General features: G+C 46.1%; 1 protein-coding gene across 2 annotated transcripts in view; it reads left to right on the forward strand.

The window, feature by feature from the left end:
* Window positions 1-912: 912 nt before the first annotated feature.
* Window positions 913-16,889, forward strand: part of THNSL2 (threonine synthase like 2) — a 185,470-nt gene continuing 169,493 nt past the window's right edge. For both annotated transcript variants that reach the window (XM_086964274.1, XM_086964275.1), the window contains exon 1: window positions 913-1,007. The gene's annotated coding sequence lies outside the window, so the exon portion shown is untranslated. The remainder of the gene's footprint in view (window positions 1,008-16,889) is intronic.

A 16,889-nucleotide genomic window follows, 5' to 3' on the forward strand; every position in this document is an offset into this window, starting at 1 on the left:
CCCCCAAACCCTCCTTAAGGGGTTCGGGCTCGCTCGCACGCTATGGTGCAGTATGCAAATCACTTTGCGCTGCACCACTTTCAAATGTCACCACCCGCCCCTGCTTGACAGCATGTGGTGTCATCAGAGGACCCCCAGGGTGTGGGCAGCCTGCCTTCTCTAGTGTTTCCTTCCTCGTTGTTGCACTCTATGCACTGCCCGCATGTCTCCTGTCTTGTACTGAGGAACTTTATCTATACTCGACTTGGATCAGCATTCTTAGGGCTCTTTACAGAGCATTGGAGTTGTTGTTGCAGGGTAGGCATCATGCAATATCAACTTGTGCCTGAGATGAGTCTCTGCCTATTTAGGAGCGGTCTTTGTTCAGGTGCATGACTACTAATGATCGCTAGGTGGCATTGCAGTCTCTCTGTTCAGGTCTTCGACCTTTGCATACCGGCTGTTCCGACATTTTTTGGAGAGGCCGATGGAAGCCTCGCAGAATGGGCAGACTGATGGAGGCAAACCACGCCTCATGGGCCTGGACACGCCCGCCCGTTCTAATGCAGGCAATTGCTGCGGCATTAGCTGTTTCCATTCTGCATTCAGCATACGCTCCATTTTATAAATGAATAAGATAAACCGTAATACTTCTTACCATAGCTGGACGGGGCACCATGACATTGACTTCCGGTCATCTTTAAAATAAAAACTAGGTAAGGCGCGTTTTCTACAGAAAAATACGCCCTGTTGAGGCGGACATAGTGCTTCAGGCTAATGCCGAACATAAACAAATCATTAAAGCTCATAAACATATCAATAAAGCTCTTTCCGTGAAGTACATAAAGTATGACGCAACTCTGACGTGCAGCCAGACCTAAAAGCCTCAGTGAAGCCCTGGCACTCCTGCCCCTTTAAGAAGGGTCACGTGACACAGTGGGGGTCAGCTGTTTCTTGGACTTCTTCACAAACGTTCCCGATAAAAGTAGCCGCAGACCTCGTGCACGGTGCACCATTGATTGAATAAAGTAAGTTTTACCGGACGGTACGGATGAGAAATGATAGGGGTGTTTAGTGCGGTGTTTGTGTTGTCTTCGTATATTTTCTACTGAGCGTTGCTGCTTTGGCTGTTTGTCCCGTTCGTTTTCTTGCTTCCCCATTGAAGCCGTGGTTGTTGGACTTTGAGCGCGCCGAGGCTGAGTGCACTCCAGACAGGAGCGAGAATACTTGAGGGAAGGGAGCCTTTTCCATGAACATTTTGTAGAACACAGCTGGGAGGATCAGCAACATACTTCAGACTTTTTTGCCGAGGAGGGCAGAAAATCACCAGGAACTGAAACCAAATGGAAGAGTTAACAGATTGTTTTAACTACATTGGAAACAAGCATTGGCAAAACCAATAGACCTTAATGTGGAAAACGTTGTGAAGAGCATTTGTGAATGCTGCTCGGTATTGGCATATATATATACACCCCTACCCATAATGCCCCAGCTGTATACATATCTGGAACCCTGGTACTGATTTTTGGCCATGGGCAAACATGGGCCATGCGTGTGTGCCAAGACCTTGGTCACTCTCATGGTAACATGGTTTTGAGGGTTGCACCAAGCACAGTGATAGAGGACTACTGCCCCTCCCAGGAGTTAAATCACACGAGCAGTAGCGGCTTGCAGTGAACGGCGATGGAGGGCGGGGAGGAGAGTAACAGAGAAAGAAAATATCACCTAGCTTTTCTCAGTCTGCCGCCTCTCCTCCATCTTGTTCAGCCTCTTTCTTCCTGCAGTCCCGGCAGCAGGATGCACCCTGCTCCTGGGCTCCCCTGAGCCAATCACAATGCTGCAACGTGGTGGTCCGCATCACTGCACTAAAATGCCTTAGTAACTCCTTTTTTGGCGCACTGTGAGGGGGACATGTGAGTGACTGCGAGTGACTACCGCGGCGGGCTTTGATCAACTGATTGCATTAAAACAGCCGCGACCCACCGCGGCCATTTCGCATGGACTGCAGTTCCAACTTGCTCATAGAAGTGAGGGTTTAGCCACCTAGTGAATCGTGGATGGTGCCTTCCCACCCGGTAGGGCTCCTGGTTAGTGCCACTGATACCTTTGTGGTAGCCGCCTGTGGCATTATCTGTAGAGGATCACAATGGACACTGTTCTTTCTATCTTAAATTGGCGCCTTACTGCCAATGGAAAGGAATTACTGCAGCTGGGCGGAGTTTGACTGTCTTACCTGACCTCAACAGACGGACACTTCAGGGCAATAGGACGCCATAGCTCAGAGTTGTGAGACTATGGGCCTGGCTTTCTGTGAAGGTTGCTGCAGGCTTTCCTCAAAGTGCAGGGGTCTCCTTTTTTCAATAGTTCTTATTTTGGTTTCACTTCTAAGGCACGAATCATTTAAAATTAATAATAGAGTATTGTTTGTTTTAGCTGGTGTGGCGCATGGGCCCTCATGTAGCGTACGCCAGATTTCCCGCTCCTGATGATGTTTTCAGTTTGCTTTTACTTTACTTCATGCAGTGCAGAGGCCCATGCATTCTGTGTGTTTGTAAGCGGTTGCAGCCAGTGCTGGGCCCACTTACTTTTGTTGTACTGGTTCCGCCTGCGAGTGAACAGGACATGGGAATCTGCCCTTTTAACTACCCCAATGTGGGAAATCTCCCCTCAGGTTCTGTGATTTCACAAATAAAACTGCCTTCTGCCGAATTCCTTGTGTGTCCAGGAGTTTTCTGGCAACTATTAAAATCATGGCAAGATAACTCTCGTTAATTAAGTTCCTGTTGGAGCAAGATCAGCGTTTTGTCTAGTGGCAGTTTTCGCCCGTCCTGAAGTAGCACAGATGGTTAATATGCCTGCTGCAAAGAATGTGTACATGCAGATCACTGAAGTGCATTTTATGTGGGTAGCTCAGTGATTTACTGCTTTTGTCATAGAGATCCTTTTGTTACTTCAAATCAAATATCTTTATTTGGTACTTAAAAAGATACCATTAAAGAACATGAAAATACATACATACAATATTTAAAAAGCATTTTTTTAAAAATGACATATTAAGAGCAATAAAAATAGGTCTAAAAAGGGGCGAAACTAACAATAGATCATTGGGAATCTTATACAGACATTGATTCAGTCTATAAATTAATGTGGGCCGATATTTCCCTGGTGTTCCTTAATCTCATGGCCACCTTAATAAAACTTATTATACATAACAGAGTATATGGGTCTGAGGCTTTTTGCAAAAAAAGGAGGGCTGCTTTAGCATGTCTCAGTTTTTTATTTTTCAAGATCCTTACTAAAAACTTCCGTCTAGGGACTGAGTAAAAAGGACATAATAAAACAAAGTGAAGGGTATCCTGCGGAGACCTAGTGTTGCAGCCGCAGGTACCCTTCAGCTCTACCGAGCGTGTGAAGCCTGCGGGAACAGCCAGTAAATGGTGAAGGAGATTCAGTCGGAACCAAGTCATATAAAATCTTTCCTGCGCATTGTGCATCACCTCTAGGTATGGTTCCATTCCAGGCGTTGTTTTTAGTGAACCATGGGCCACAATGGATATTTTCCCGGTTTCAACGTGGGCCATTCTGGCGGATGCCCAGGCAGTAAAAAGTTTTTGGACCAAAGTTTTATTCAGGTTGGTCGTGGACTCCGGCTCAAAGAACAAATTCTTGCAACCAATTCCTTCCATAGTGTCTTTTACATATTTGAGCCACGGGATCTGTCCCCCTCTGTCCCGGCTCAAGCAATCCTTAATGATCTGTCTGCTGAGGCCGGCCTCTGGGTTAGTCCAGATCTTAATCCAGGCCAGGATGGGTCGAACCATGATTCTATCCTCAATATATGGCTCGCCCAATTCCATGTGTGTTATATATGAGGGGGTGCTCTGAGGAACCTTTAATAATCTTTAAAAAAAATTATTTTCCTCAGCTTGTATCTGGTGCACATGATTAATTTTGCAGTCCCAAACTTCTGCCCCTTATGACACCTTGGAGCAAGAAACCGCTCTATATAGGTTCAGTATCTGTTCCGGTGACCATCTGCCAAGCCTCCTCCCATATGCCATTATGGCACCCGTTGAGGCCACCAGTTTGACTACATGTTTTTCAGCCAAGTTTCTGAATTCCAGTTTCTCATCGAAAAGTACGCCTAGATAAGAGAAGGACTTAACTCTTCCTAGTCTGTGTGGTCCTATGCTGTGTAAAAAGTCCTTTTTGGAGTTTGTACCTGTGGACATAACGAAGGACTTATCCAGGTTAGCTGAGAGATCCAGTGAATTCATAAAGTTGACGAAACCATCAATTAACTTTTGTAAACCCAGTGGGGTGCGGGCTAGCAACACTGCGTCCGCATACAAGAGGACGGGTACCGAACGCTGGCCTATTTGGGGGGAGTCCACTCCCAACTTCATAAGTTCTCGGTCCAAATTATTAATATACAATGAAAATAAAAAAAGGAGCTTATATACAGCCCTGCCGGACACCGCTTGTACAAGGAAATGGCTCTGTCTTCATTCCTTCTTTGTTATAACGGACTGAAGCTGTGGTCTCCCAGTGTAATGCCTTCAATGTGTCCACTAACCCTTCATCCACCCCCAGAGAGATCATCAGGGCCCATAACTTCTGTCTGTTGACACGGTCAAAGGCCGCTGAGAGATCCATGAAACCCATATGAATAGTCCCTTTGGCGGCAATTGTATATTTAGCAGTGAGGAGATACAAGTTTAAGCATTGATCTGTTGTGGATCTCCCTTCTCTGAACCCATATTGTACATCTGTTAAAATGTGATTGTCCTCAGCCTAAATTTGTAGACGATTTAAAATCACATGTCCCAAAACCTTAGCCGTTACATCTATTAATGATATAGGACGGTAGCATTGGGGGTCATCCCGGCTGCCCTTTTTGTGAATTGGGACAATGATTGCCGATTTTGTTACTTACAGTTCATAAGTTGCAATCCTAATATAACACAATTACATATGAACAGCATTGAAGGGCCTGTTTTCAGAATGCATGGTATAAGGTTAGAACGTTATTTTTCCCCCAGACCTTCATTATCCTAATGTTGCTAAAAGGTTTAGTTTGGGTAGAAATACATTGTTTTTAGTTCAAATCAATCACTATGGTACCTTTCAAATCACGAGTCTGTGCTTCTCCGGACCAAACACTCTTAAAATATACTGCCTACTAATTAGTATGGATAACATGTGATTCTACAATGTGTAATCCTCAATTGTCTTATGTAACATTTCCAATAGACTGATTTACACACGTATGATTCATTGTCTCTCTATAATGTGTGTACGATGTAAAGTGCTCTGACACCCCACATTAGTATGAGGAGAGCTATAAAAGAACTTAAACATACGAAAGAGAGAGATTAGTGTCCTTCCATTTCAGGTGCTTTGCCGCAGTTTCAAGATCCTCTTACAGTTTCTCATTGTGCATATGGGTTTAACTTCTGTTTTTTATCTGTTTCAATGGACTTCATTGCTTGATTTTTACTCGCCAGAAAGTGTCACTCTTAAGTGTCACACATTGGTTGTTGATTGCCACTCATAAGTACACTTATTCTATGAAAATGTCACACATAAGCCATGTTAAACCATGACAGTTAGGCTCGCCAAACAGCGTGCATGCGCTGTTGCTGCGAGTGGTATTGAATGCAGTAGAGGGCTTGGAGACCCGCCATCAATTCCCATTTGCAGGATTCATTGTCACTCACTGGATCTGCATCCTAATTGGCCACCATACGTTCGACATCACTTCTTTTTACTGTTCTGCAGCATGGACAGAGTACTAATGTATTTTCTTTATTTTATTATTCCTCCGATACCAGCGCTGTACTTCTGCATCTAGCAACACTTTAGTTTTATCGTTTGTGACTGACATTGAAGTTTTTGTTTATAGTTTCAGATGGTCATTTTTTTCAGCACGTATCGACATTGTGTTTTGCTGTAGCATCTTATAGTAATTGGCGTTGTAATTTTGCTGTAACTTATTTTCAGCGATAACTTTATTTAGGCAAAGTTTGTTTTTAGCAGTTCAGATTGGCATATATTTATTTCTTTTCAATCGTCATGGCATTTTGCATCGTCATTGTATTGCAGCTGGCGCCATACTTGTGCTTCCGACAATTTCTTTGTGCCATTAACTGTTGTAGGCAAAAGGTTTTTTATGCCTTTTTGATTGGTATTTATTTATTTTGCATCAGCACTGCTTTTATCATTATAATTTTATCGCAATTGTCGCTGTACTTGTGCTTCTGAGAACTTTTTGGGGGCAATAACTGTTTATCGGAACCTTTGTTTTGTCAGCATTTATTTATTTCGCATCTACATTGCTTTTCTTCTCTGCATTTTATCACTTGCTAAATGCTTATTGTATAGGCACTACATTTATCCATTTACACAAAGTGCTTTAAACAACACTGACCAGCGCTGTCTGGATAAAAATGCTCTTGTGGTGTCTAAAATTCAATTGCTGTTCATCTTAAAGCGCTTTCAGATGGACTCTGCCTCTCTTACAATGTAATCCGTGGGAAGCGCTTTAAAATCACCAGCCAGTTCCCATCACTATTGTTGCATATGCAACATATTGATTTATGAAAGAGCCACTTTAATAAGGCAGTAAACTACACTTATTATTTATTGCTAGGTAAGTAAGTAATGGACTTATAGAGCGCACGAATGCCGAGGCGTCTTGGCGCTGGGGTTGCAAAGAAACACAATGAGCCAAGAGATGCCAGGTCATTCCTGTGAAGGGAATAGCCAGGTTTTGAACAATCTCCTAAACTGGGGTCCGGAGGATTGAAGACTAATATGAGCCGATAACTCATTCCAGAACTTCGATGCTCGATATTCAAGATACCTGCCAACCCCATCTTGCCTTATTGGTTTTAGAGACCCGAGCTAGTCCTCTATTGGCCGATCTGAGATTCAGGCGGGGGTGTACCATTAGAATAGTTTCTGAAAGTCCAGTGGTCTTCCACCATAGAGTGCTTTATGCAGCAAACATAGTGCCTTAAATTCTATACGCTGCCTGACTGGAAGCCAGTAAAGATTCCTAATGGAGCTTGAGATATGGTGGTATTTAGGAATATTGAGCAAAGTTCGAGCTGCAGCATTTTGCAAAGATTGCAATTTTGACGACACACAGCTGGTGGTCTCCCTAACCCGACTCTGCCGCCTGGGTTAGGGAGACCACCAGCTGTGTGTCGTCCGCATAGGATACGACCCTGATCCCAAACCTCTCGGCAATCACCCCCACGGGAGCCACATAGATATTAAACAAGGTCGGGCTCAAGGCCGATCACTGCGGCACACCTTGTCTCAGCTTGATGACCCGGGAGTAATACTCGCCATGTCTCACCTGGAAGCACCGCCTTGACAGAAAAGATTTTAACCAGCCCAAGGCTTTGCCCGACACACCACCTTTCTGCAAGCATTGTACCAGGGTTTGGTGGGCTACAGTGTCAAAGGCGGCACTTGGGTCTAACAAAATTAAGGCCGCCGTTTGACCTGCATCCACAAATTGTCGGATGGACTCAGTGGCAAAGAGTAGAGCCGATTCGGAAAGCCAGACTGGGTAGGGTGCAGAAGCTCATATTCCTCCATGTGAGTCGTTAATTGTACATTTGCTACTTTTTCAGCCACTTTAGCGAAATATGGCAAAAGAGATAGGGCGTAAGTTGTCTAAACGCTCTAACCCAAGGTGCGGTTTCTTTGGGAGCGGTAGAACTACGGCTTCCTTCCAGCAGTCAGGGACGCAACAAGTATCAAAGGAGGTCAACACCAGGTGCCTTATAAAAGGCTCTAGGCATTCCAGACTCCCTTTTAACCTTGTAGGCGGAGCTGGGTCCTTAGGAGAACCAGACTTAATGCTGCTACAGATTTTAATCAGTTGTTCCGGAGGGGTATCGAAAATTCTTTCAGCCCTCCTCTTTCCTCCATACGTACTCCATCTTCCATCCCAATCTCGCCGCTCCTTGCCACTTCCGGGAAGGTGGAATATATTTTTCCACCTTCTGGGAAAAGAATTAGTCTATCTGGTTACAAAGCCCCTCTGAACCCACCACCGGTGCAGCTAAGCTAGTAGTGGAGGTTAGCTCTTTGTACACCTTAAAAAGTTCCCGGGTGGAGCTACTGGCTGAGTCAATTCTATCTAGAAAGTGTTCCGCCTTAGCCTTTCTGATAAGTTTGTGATAGTTCATTAACCCCTTTCTGTAAGACTCTTTCCCCTGCTCCGAATAGTCTACCCTCCAGAGCCTTTCTTGCAGTTTACATCCCACTTTCGCTGGCACTATGATACAGGGCGATCGATGGCCCTAAGCTACCAGGTGGCCCCCACCTGTAAGACGTGGATCACCTAAGCATTTCTATCTATTATTAGGATTCCCTGATCCTAGAGTGCCAGCCTTATGAGACCCACCATCTTGTCAGACAATGAGCCAAGGCCCCACTGACCAGTTACTCTGCCTTGAATCAAAGAGACCAACAATTGGCACAGATAATGATCTGTTCCCCTTTCTCCAGTCTTTTTTCCCACCCCTTGCATATAAGAAATCTCAACAATCCATATGTCCTGTTCTGTCTGTGGATGCAGTTCTACCCTCTAGCTAGCCTTTCTATGCCCTGGGCTTCCAACATGGAACCCTCAAGCCTTCTTGTTATGTTCCACACCGAGGCGTACACACAAGCATCACATGCTGTCCGGCAATACACACAGTCACCATATATGTCAAGGGTGAGCTAAGTACACAGCAGCGGAACTTTACAATGAAGGGTCGGTAGGTGCCACTCCAGTGACACAGGTAACAAGCATTGGCAAAGCCAATAGGTCTCGCCTTTGAGGAGCGATTGGCTTTGGCAATGTGTTTTAGATATGTTGTTGAATAATCTGACTGCTGTTCAGTATGGGTGAGAGCTGGAAGGCAATTAAAAATGTGCTCAAAATCGGAGGACAATAACACCGTATGGTTCGAGTTACTGAGCGCACTATGAACCATTGGCTACAGTGTAGCAGATTAACCAGGTGACATCATCCTGATGCTTCTTTCTAAATATTTTGCGTAAAATCTTGTCATATATTCTCTTAGACCTTAGAAAAATGGTTGTGGTCGCCCAAATTCTCCCTCTAATTGATTACTGCAACACACTATATTTAGGCGTTGGCAAACATCAACTTCAGGGCATGCATGCAAGAATTGGCGGCATGGATGGCGGATAACTGCCTGAGGCTGAATGGTGATAAGACTGAGGTGTTGGTGGTGGGACGGGCCCCAACTGTGTGGTCGTCGGCATGGTGGCCTCAGGACCTGGGGGCGGTACCTACGCCATGTGCACAGGTAAAAAACCTGGGAGTTTGGCTAGATCCTAACCTCTCTTTTGACTACCAAACCAAACGGGTGCGAGGGACGTACTTTGGAATTCAGAAGGTCCTGCGTAAAACTTTGGACCTACTACCCATGGCAGCTAGAAAGACACTAGTCCATGCACTAGTGACTTCTCGCCTAGACTACGGGAACATCTTGTATCTAGGCGCTCCAGCCAGACGCTTACTGCGCCTGCAGGGAGTGCAGAATGCAGCAGCCCGCCTCATTCTGAGATGCCCAAGAAGATCTTCTGCCAGGGCAGCGCGGGGACACACTGGCATGAGTGTAACCATGGAGCTTTACAAATGGACTTATTATTATTATTATTATTATTATTATTATTATTATTATTATTATTAATATTATAAGAAGATACCAGCTGAATGATCAACCAAAAGAGATCTGACCTTGAGACCACCGCCCTTGGGAACAATTACTTAACAGCAAGGAAACCATGGAGGAGAGTTGACACCGCTGTAGCCGATCCAGAGACTCGGGAAGGCCAATGCATCATCCAGAGTATACCATGTTATTTTGCAACCCTCTTGAGTGGAGAGAACAGAGCTTGAGAAGGCACTCCCTGAGGCTGCTCCAGGACTGGTATTGACCATGTTGGACCAGACCCTTGCTCCAGGTTCTCCACAGATTTTTGCCTTCCTTTGCTGAACCTGTTTCTGTTGGCTTTTAGAACTCTGCTCATTTTCCCTATCCAGCTGAACATGGCCAGCCCTAGTCATGATGGTTTAAATCCATCCTTCTCCCTGTATACATTTTCTGCTGTTGCTCACCAAGACTCATTGACTATTTTGAAATCCAGCTCACCAACTGACCCTTGCCATGCCCGTTTGTTGGCGGCTGTGGCAGAAGTTGTTAATCCTGAAGTTAATTCACTCATCAATATCTCACTCTGATCTGCCACGGTTCCGCCCGAATGGAAGCAGGCCAGACTTCTCCCTCTGCTTAAAAAACCATCCCTTGACCCTGCCAACCCTGCCTACTATCACCCTATTTCCCTCCTTCCAGCGGTAGCTAAGGTATGTGAAAAGGCCGTCTTTAAGCAGCTGGCCAATTTTGTAGAGACCTCAGGATCATTACATCCCGCTCAGTCAGGGTTCAGAGCTACTTATAGCACCGAAACGGCGCTTGTGGAAATATCAGCAGCCATTAGAGAATGCTTGGATGGCGGCGGGAGAGCGGCTCTGAATTGATTGGACCTCTCTGCCGCCCTCAATATGGTGCCACACTCACTGCTATTAGCGCGCCTTGCAAATATTGGTGTCATCGGCCCTGCATGGGATTGGATTATATCATTTTTGGCTGATAGATCACAGCAAGTGGGGAAACCTCCTTTCTCATAAAACCCACAAAAGTGGACTACTGGAGTAACTCAGGGCTATACCCTGAGCCCACCCTTTTTTTAAATGTTTGTCACCCCGCTGGTCTATCTGGCAGAGGAGCTGGGAGCAAAAATCATCACCTATGCAGATGATACCCAGCTCCTCTTCACTTGGAAGGACTCAGATATTTCTACAGCAAAAGCTAACAAGCATTTACAATGCAACGGTTTCGCCTTTGGAAAAGTTAGAGCTATTGGCAATGTAAATGACAATGCCATTTATTTATCTGTTTTCAAAACCAACACATAAATACAAATTTTGTCATTTACAATGCCAATAGCTCAAACTTTTCCAAAGGCGAAACCGTTGCATTGTACATGCTTGTTCTATATTGTCTTTTACGAAAATTGGGTGCGCTCTGAATGAACAATACTCACATCTGCTAGTAGCAGGAGGGTAGGGCAAAACCGTTCTGTGTGGAGGTAATTAATGGACGAATATAGCAAGACTAAAGTACCAGTCTGAGCTCTAGTCAACTGAAATGACCAGAAAATGGACAAACACGGCATTATTTTTGCAGCGTAATATCCAGACAAAGCCGAGAGGATGATGGCAAAAGATGAAATCCAATAGAATGGGGTTTGTCAAACCTCAGGGTCATGACCTCGGTGGGGACAGCAGGTGATTGATGAGTTCACCTGGTGCGTATGGTTTCTCAAAACCAAATCAGTAAAGTTGATCCGAATACAAGACACATAGAAATTACACCCCAGGACATTTGAGTCCAATAACATGGCATAAAGTGACATAACACAACTTTTTCTCCTGCTTATATCACAGGACCTGACCTTTTGGCAGAGAATTAAACAAGCGAGCGCTCAATACATTTGCCCCAGCCCCTCGTTCAAAGCACTACCCTTCACCCACAACTAGTGTTTGGGGGTGGGGGTAGCTTTGCCAGGAACTCCCCAAAACACACACTTTAATATTCACAAGTCCTAGAGTAACTCAACCAATAAAAAAAGAGGCGGGTTATTTGGCGTCTGACATTACGCACAGATCGGTCTGAGCCAGACGGAAAGTTCCTTAAACCTCCTGACTGCAGTCTCCGTACATTCCGTCTCACCAAAATAAGGCGTCATTTTAGATTTCCTGTTTCCCGCAAATTGCCTCACCAAATGTCATTTGTGCCACGAGCAGTTATTGCTGCCTCTACACAGCAGGGTAAAGCGCTTCATGGCCGCGGCAGGGAGCGCCTTTAGAACTCGCCACAAAGCCATATAGACTTTCTATTATCTGCCACCAGCCTCTGTCGGGATTGCATTGTACTATGAATTATGTGGGTAAACTCTCTCCTCGGGGCAGCATGATCGCGATATGGAATACCTTTCTATTATCTGCCCCAGTCTCTGTCGGGCTTTACTATGATTTATGCCGTGGTGGGTAAACTCTCCCCACAAAGCAGCATAAACCGCTTCATGGCCGTGATAAGGAGTGTCTTTCTATAGTCTGCCCCCAGCCTCTGTCGGGATTTTATGGTAGTTTACGTGGGCAAACTTTCTCCACAAATCAGTATAAACCACTTCATGCGTGACCTGGAGTGCCTTTCTATTTCATTGTCGGGATTTTACTATTATTTATGTAGTGAAATTCTCTCCATATAGTTTCATAAACCGCTTTATGTGCTGTATATGGAGTGCCTTTATACTATCTACCCACAGCCTCTGTCCTGATTGCACTGTGCTTGATGTAGGTAAACTCTCTCCACAGAGCAGCATTAACCTTTCTATGGTCGTGATATGGAGTGCCTTTCTATTACCTGCCCGAGCCACTGTCCGGATTTTACTTTGATTTGTGTGAGCAGATTTTCTCCATCAAAGCAGTATAAACCGCTTCATGGCAGCGATATGGAGTGTCTCTTTAGTATCTGCTCGAGCTACTGTCGGGATTGCACTAAGATTTATGTGAGCAAACTCTCTCCACGGCGCTGCATAAAGCGCTTCCTTACCGGGCTATCGAGTTCCTTTCTGTTATCTGCCCCAGCTTCTGTCGGGACTATGATTTATGTGGGTGAACTCTCTCAACAGAGCTGAATAAACCTCTTCATGTCCGCGATATGGCGTGCCTTTCTATTATCTGCCCGAATCACTGTCGGGATCTTACTATGACTTATGTGGTAAAACTCTCTTCACGGCGCTGCATAAAGCGCTTCATTGCTGCGAAATCGAGTTCCATTCTGTTATCTGCCTCAGCTTCTGTCGTGATAGTACTATGATTTGTGCCTTGAGTGAGTAACCCCTCCCCACAAAGCACTTTAAACCGCTACGAGCGTGATACAACGTCTATGTTGTGTCGTCCCCATAGAGTAATTTAATTTATTCCGCAGAGGAAAGTTCTTTCAACACTCAACAACATAAACCTCTTCAAAGCTGCCCACGTCCAGGGGTTGTCCATTCTAGTTCACCACCCCACACGGCATTATTTTTACAAAGTGATGGACATTTTCCTCGAAGGAAGCAACCTAAAATCGCTTTAGCACCAAGATATAAAGTGCTCTATTCACTGCTGCGATATAAAGCGATTTTCAACTCTCTGCCGTAAGCATATGGCAGCACTTTCCACTATTTAGTTTGGGAGTGGATCACTTCCTTCGGGTAGCATAAACCGCCTTGAAGTGTTTTTCCTGCTTCCAATACTTCTTAAAGACGTGCTGCTTATGGGATGTAAATATTTTATAATTCTGAGCGTCTGCTACATTATCTTTGAAGCTACAAAATTGTTAAGGTTTTTTCGCTCAAGTCTACAAGGTTGCGAACTTTTATGCTTCACCCACATTTGGATGAAATGTTGACTTTAGTGAGAATACATGTCACAAGAGAGTAAACTTGCACCGAAGATACGTGTATAGGTTTGCCATTGTCCATAAACTAGCTTCCAGAAGGTGAACTTGAGGGGGAAGAGTCCGCACACTTTTCTAGCTGGACTGGGTTTGATTCAAGTGAATGTTATCTCTCAATGCCATGACAACTATTTCTCAATGCATATAAACAATTGCAATGGTGCGGGCGAACGGAAACTAAAAAACGTTGCAAATGGATAAAATCAGGGATATTGCAAAACTTCGCCAGTGTAAGAAACGTTTGAAAAAACCCTTCTCCACTTAGAGAATGTACAGTACAAAGTGCTTTGGTGTTCGGCCGGAATACAGATGTTGGTAAGAACCACCCCCGACTTTGGAAAGTTTTGATTGTTCGCCCACATCTACCTCTGGAAAGACACTAACACAATGTGGACAGCATTTTAAAACCAATAGGCCCGGCATGCTGTGCTCGTAGGGCCTGCACGCAGCCTCCGGTGTGATGTTCATAGATGTTCCAGCATCAACTGGACACACTGGAACTACATGAAGGAATCTCGCGGTGAAACATCTCCCAGTTCCTCCTTTGCTCTGGCTCAGAGACCCTCCCACCTCGGGGACCCTCCCTGCCTCATGCTCTTTTCATCACCGGAGCTTCAGACTGACATAATCCATCCGACCCTTGCCCTTCCCCTTGTGTCTGACCTCTGCTCTCCGCCCCTTGACCCCCGTCTGTTAAAGCCGCCTGTGACCGCATCATGGGATCTCGCCAGAACTGTCCTCCCTTCTACTTTTAGTGTCTTCACGTGTCTGGTTTTTTTTTGTGTGCAAAAAACGTGTGGCTTTTTTTCTGCCAAGTTGTGTCTACGCACCCTTCAGGGCAGAGAAGTAGTAGGAGGGGTCCTCAATTCTCGCTGAGTCTTTGCCTTTTGAAGACCGCGCTCTCAGTGTTGCCCACTCTGAAGCGCCCATTCCTCTGTGTGCCAGATCACCTCAGCTATCGAGCAGTAACTACAGGGGCCAGGGCACGCGCAGCACCGCCACCTTAGCGTCTGCAGCACGGCTCACCGGCTGTTGAGTCCGACGCCCGTGCGCAGTGGGCCTGCAGCGACACCTGCTGTTCCCGGGCCCTACCCACCATGGTTTCCTCGCCCCTCTTGTTCCTCGTCCATTCCTCGAACTTTCTTTTTTTGCTTCTTTCTCTCTACCGCTTTCTCCAGCCTCGCGTTACTTTCCATCACTTTCTTTCCCTTCTCTGGTTCTCCTCCCTCTTTCCTTCTACTGCACACCACCTTTATTTCTTCCAAGTGTATTCCCCCCCCCCTTTTCTCCCACTTCCAAGCTCCCTCCCTACAGTCTTTTTCTGCTTCTCCGTTTCTTCACCTCTTCCTCTCAATGTCTCTCACTCCGCTTATTTCATTCCCCCTCCGCCCTCACCGCCCCTCCCGCCCGAGCCCCGCATACCAGGCACTGCTCCCTCGTGGGACACTGAAGCCCGGCCGTCTGAGGGACGAGGCTGTGAACTGAAACAAACCACATGGCAGACCCCGCTGGAGGAACTCTGTTTATATTCAGACCCCCAGCCAGCGTGCACCCTCCCCGCAAAGAAGTCACGGGAGCTCAATTGGCCCATCGTCAGCACCCCCGCCCCCCCCGGCCCCCAGGCTGCCTGCTGCCCATGTGACCAAGGAAAGAGGATGAGTCTGCGGAACTTTTAAGTATACGTAGTCCGTCCGGGTCTCAGAGCCGGTAGTAATAAGAAGAAAAAAACAAGTCAGGTCCCGGGCCGCGCTGTGATTGGCTGACGTCACGGGGGTGTCCCGGTACGGCAGCCAATCGCAGCGCGGCCCGGGACAAAGGGGCGGGGCTTAAAAAAGCACCAGAAACGCCCCCGAATCGCGTTTTCAAGAGAGCGCGATTGACAGCCTCTGTCTCCCAATGGCTAGCCTCCATTTATGGAGCTAGCCAATGAGAGGCAGAGGCGATGCCGACATCCCTACTGAAAACAAAAGTTTTTGAACTGGGAGGGGCTTCGCCCCTCGCTAGGTCGAAACCTAAAAACTGTATCAGCCGTTTTCAAATGGCTAGCAGCCGCCCAGTTAAAGTGCAATGAGGGCAAGTCCGTAATCCTCCTATTTGGATCCTTTCCCCCTCAGTTCAGAGAAGCACTTTGGCCACCAGAATATCCACTTCCCAGTTCCTCAGGACAGGCAGTGAAGAACCTGGGCGTCTGGTTCGAGGAATATCTCAGGTTCCCTACACATGTAAAAAAACTGGGCAGTCAATGTTTTGGCACATTAAAGTCTCTTAAGAGGTTTTTTCCTTTATTACCCAGGTCCGCCAAGGAAATGGTCACGCACGCTTTGAACCTTAGCCGCCTTGAGTATACCAATGCTCTTTACGTTGGCCTTCCAGGATACCAACTTAAGAAACTCCAGGTAATACAGAACACTGCGGCCAAAATTCTGTTGGGTATCCCAGGCAGGTCCAGCGTCAAACATCATTTGCGGGATCTGCACTGGCGAACAGTTGCCCAGAGAGTGAAATTTAAGGTTCTCATCATGGCCCATTCAGCCCTTTACGGTATAGGGCCCCTCTATTTGAGGAAGCGGTTTAGTTTTTATACTCCACGAAGGCATCTGCGTTCCGCTTTTGGAGGACAAGAATTGGAGGCTGCTCTCTATCTTTCAAAGTAGCCGGAGCTTGGAACTCTCTCCTCCTTGAACTGCGCAGCATGCATGACCCTGCCATGTTCAAGAAAAGACTTAAAACCCTGCTGTTTACCTAGGGATAATTTCTCCTCTTCCATACTGTTTCCACTACTGGCTTTGGTCAAAGCCAGCTATTGAAATGGACAGTGCTACTGGCTGAACTGTCACCCTCTCAATGAGTCTTCTTATATGCTGTGGTACCTCTTTCCTGCTTTTCCTTCTCTTGTCTTTCTGCTTTCCTTTGACGGGGGGGGGGGGAGCGGGGGTGCTGAGGGACTCCAGTGGAGGATGTTGAGGATATTGACCAGGTTCACCATGTGATGTCTGTATCTACACTGTTGTTTGCATTGCTTTGGAGGAGGTCATTATTGAGTGACCAACAGTGTCCTTTTATGGTTGCTATGACATTGTATTGTTTGTGGTAGGCTACAGTTTGGGGTTAAGACTGTGAGTCCTGGCAGCATGGTCTGAAATGGATATGCGGTATTTGTTATCATTGTAGTCCTACTGTGTGTCCGGGGGCGGGGGTGTTCAATGAGAGTTATTGAACATTGCACGGTTGCAGGAGGTTCAGTTTTTATGCTGTGCACTACAGTCATTATCTGGTTGCTTTTGCTTGTCCAGGCTGCTACATGAT

The sequence above is a fragment of the Lissotriton vulgaris genome, chromosome 3_2 (assembly GCF_964263255.1).
Source record: "Lissotriton vulgaris chromosome 3_2, aLisVul1.2, whole genome shotgun sequence".
Lineage (NCBI taxonomy): Eukaryota > Metazoa > Chordata > Amphibia > Caudata > Salamandridae > Lissotriton > Lissotriton vulgaris.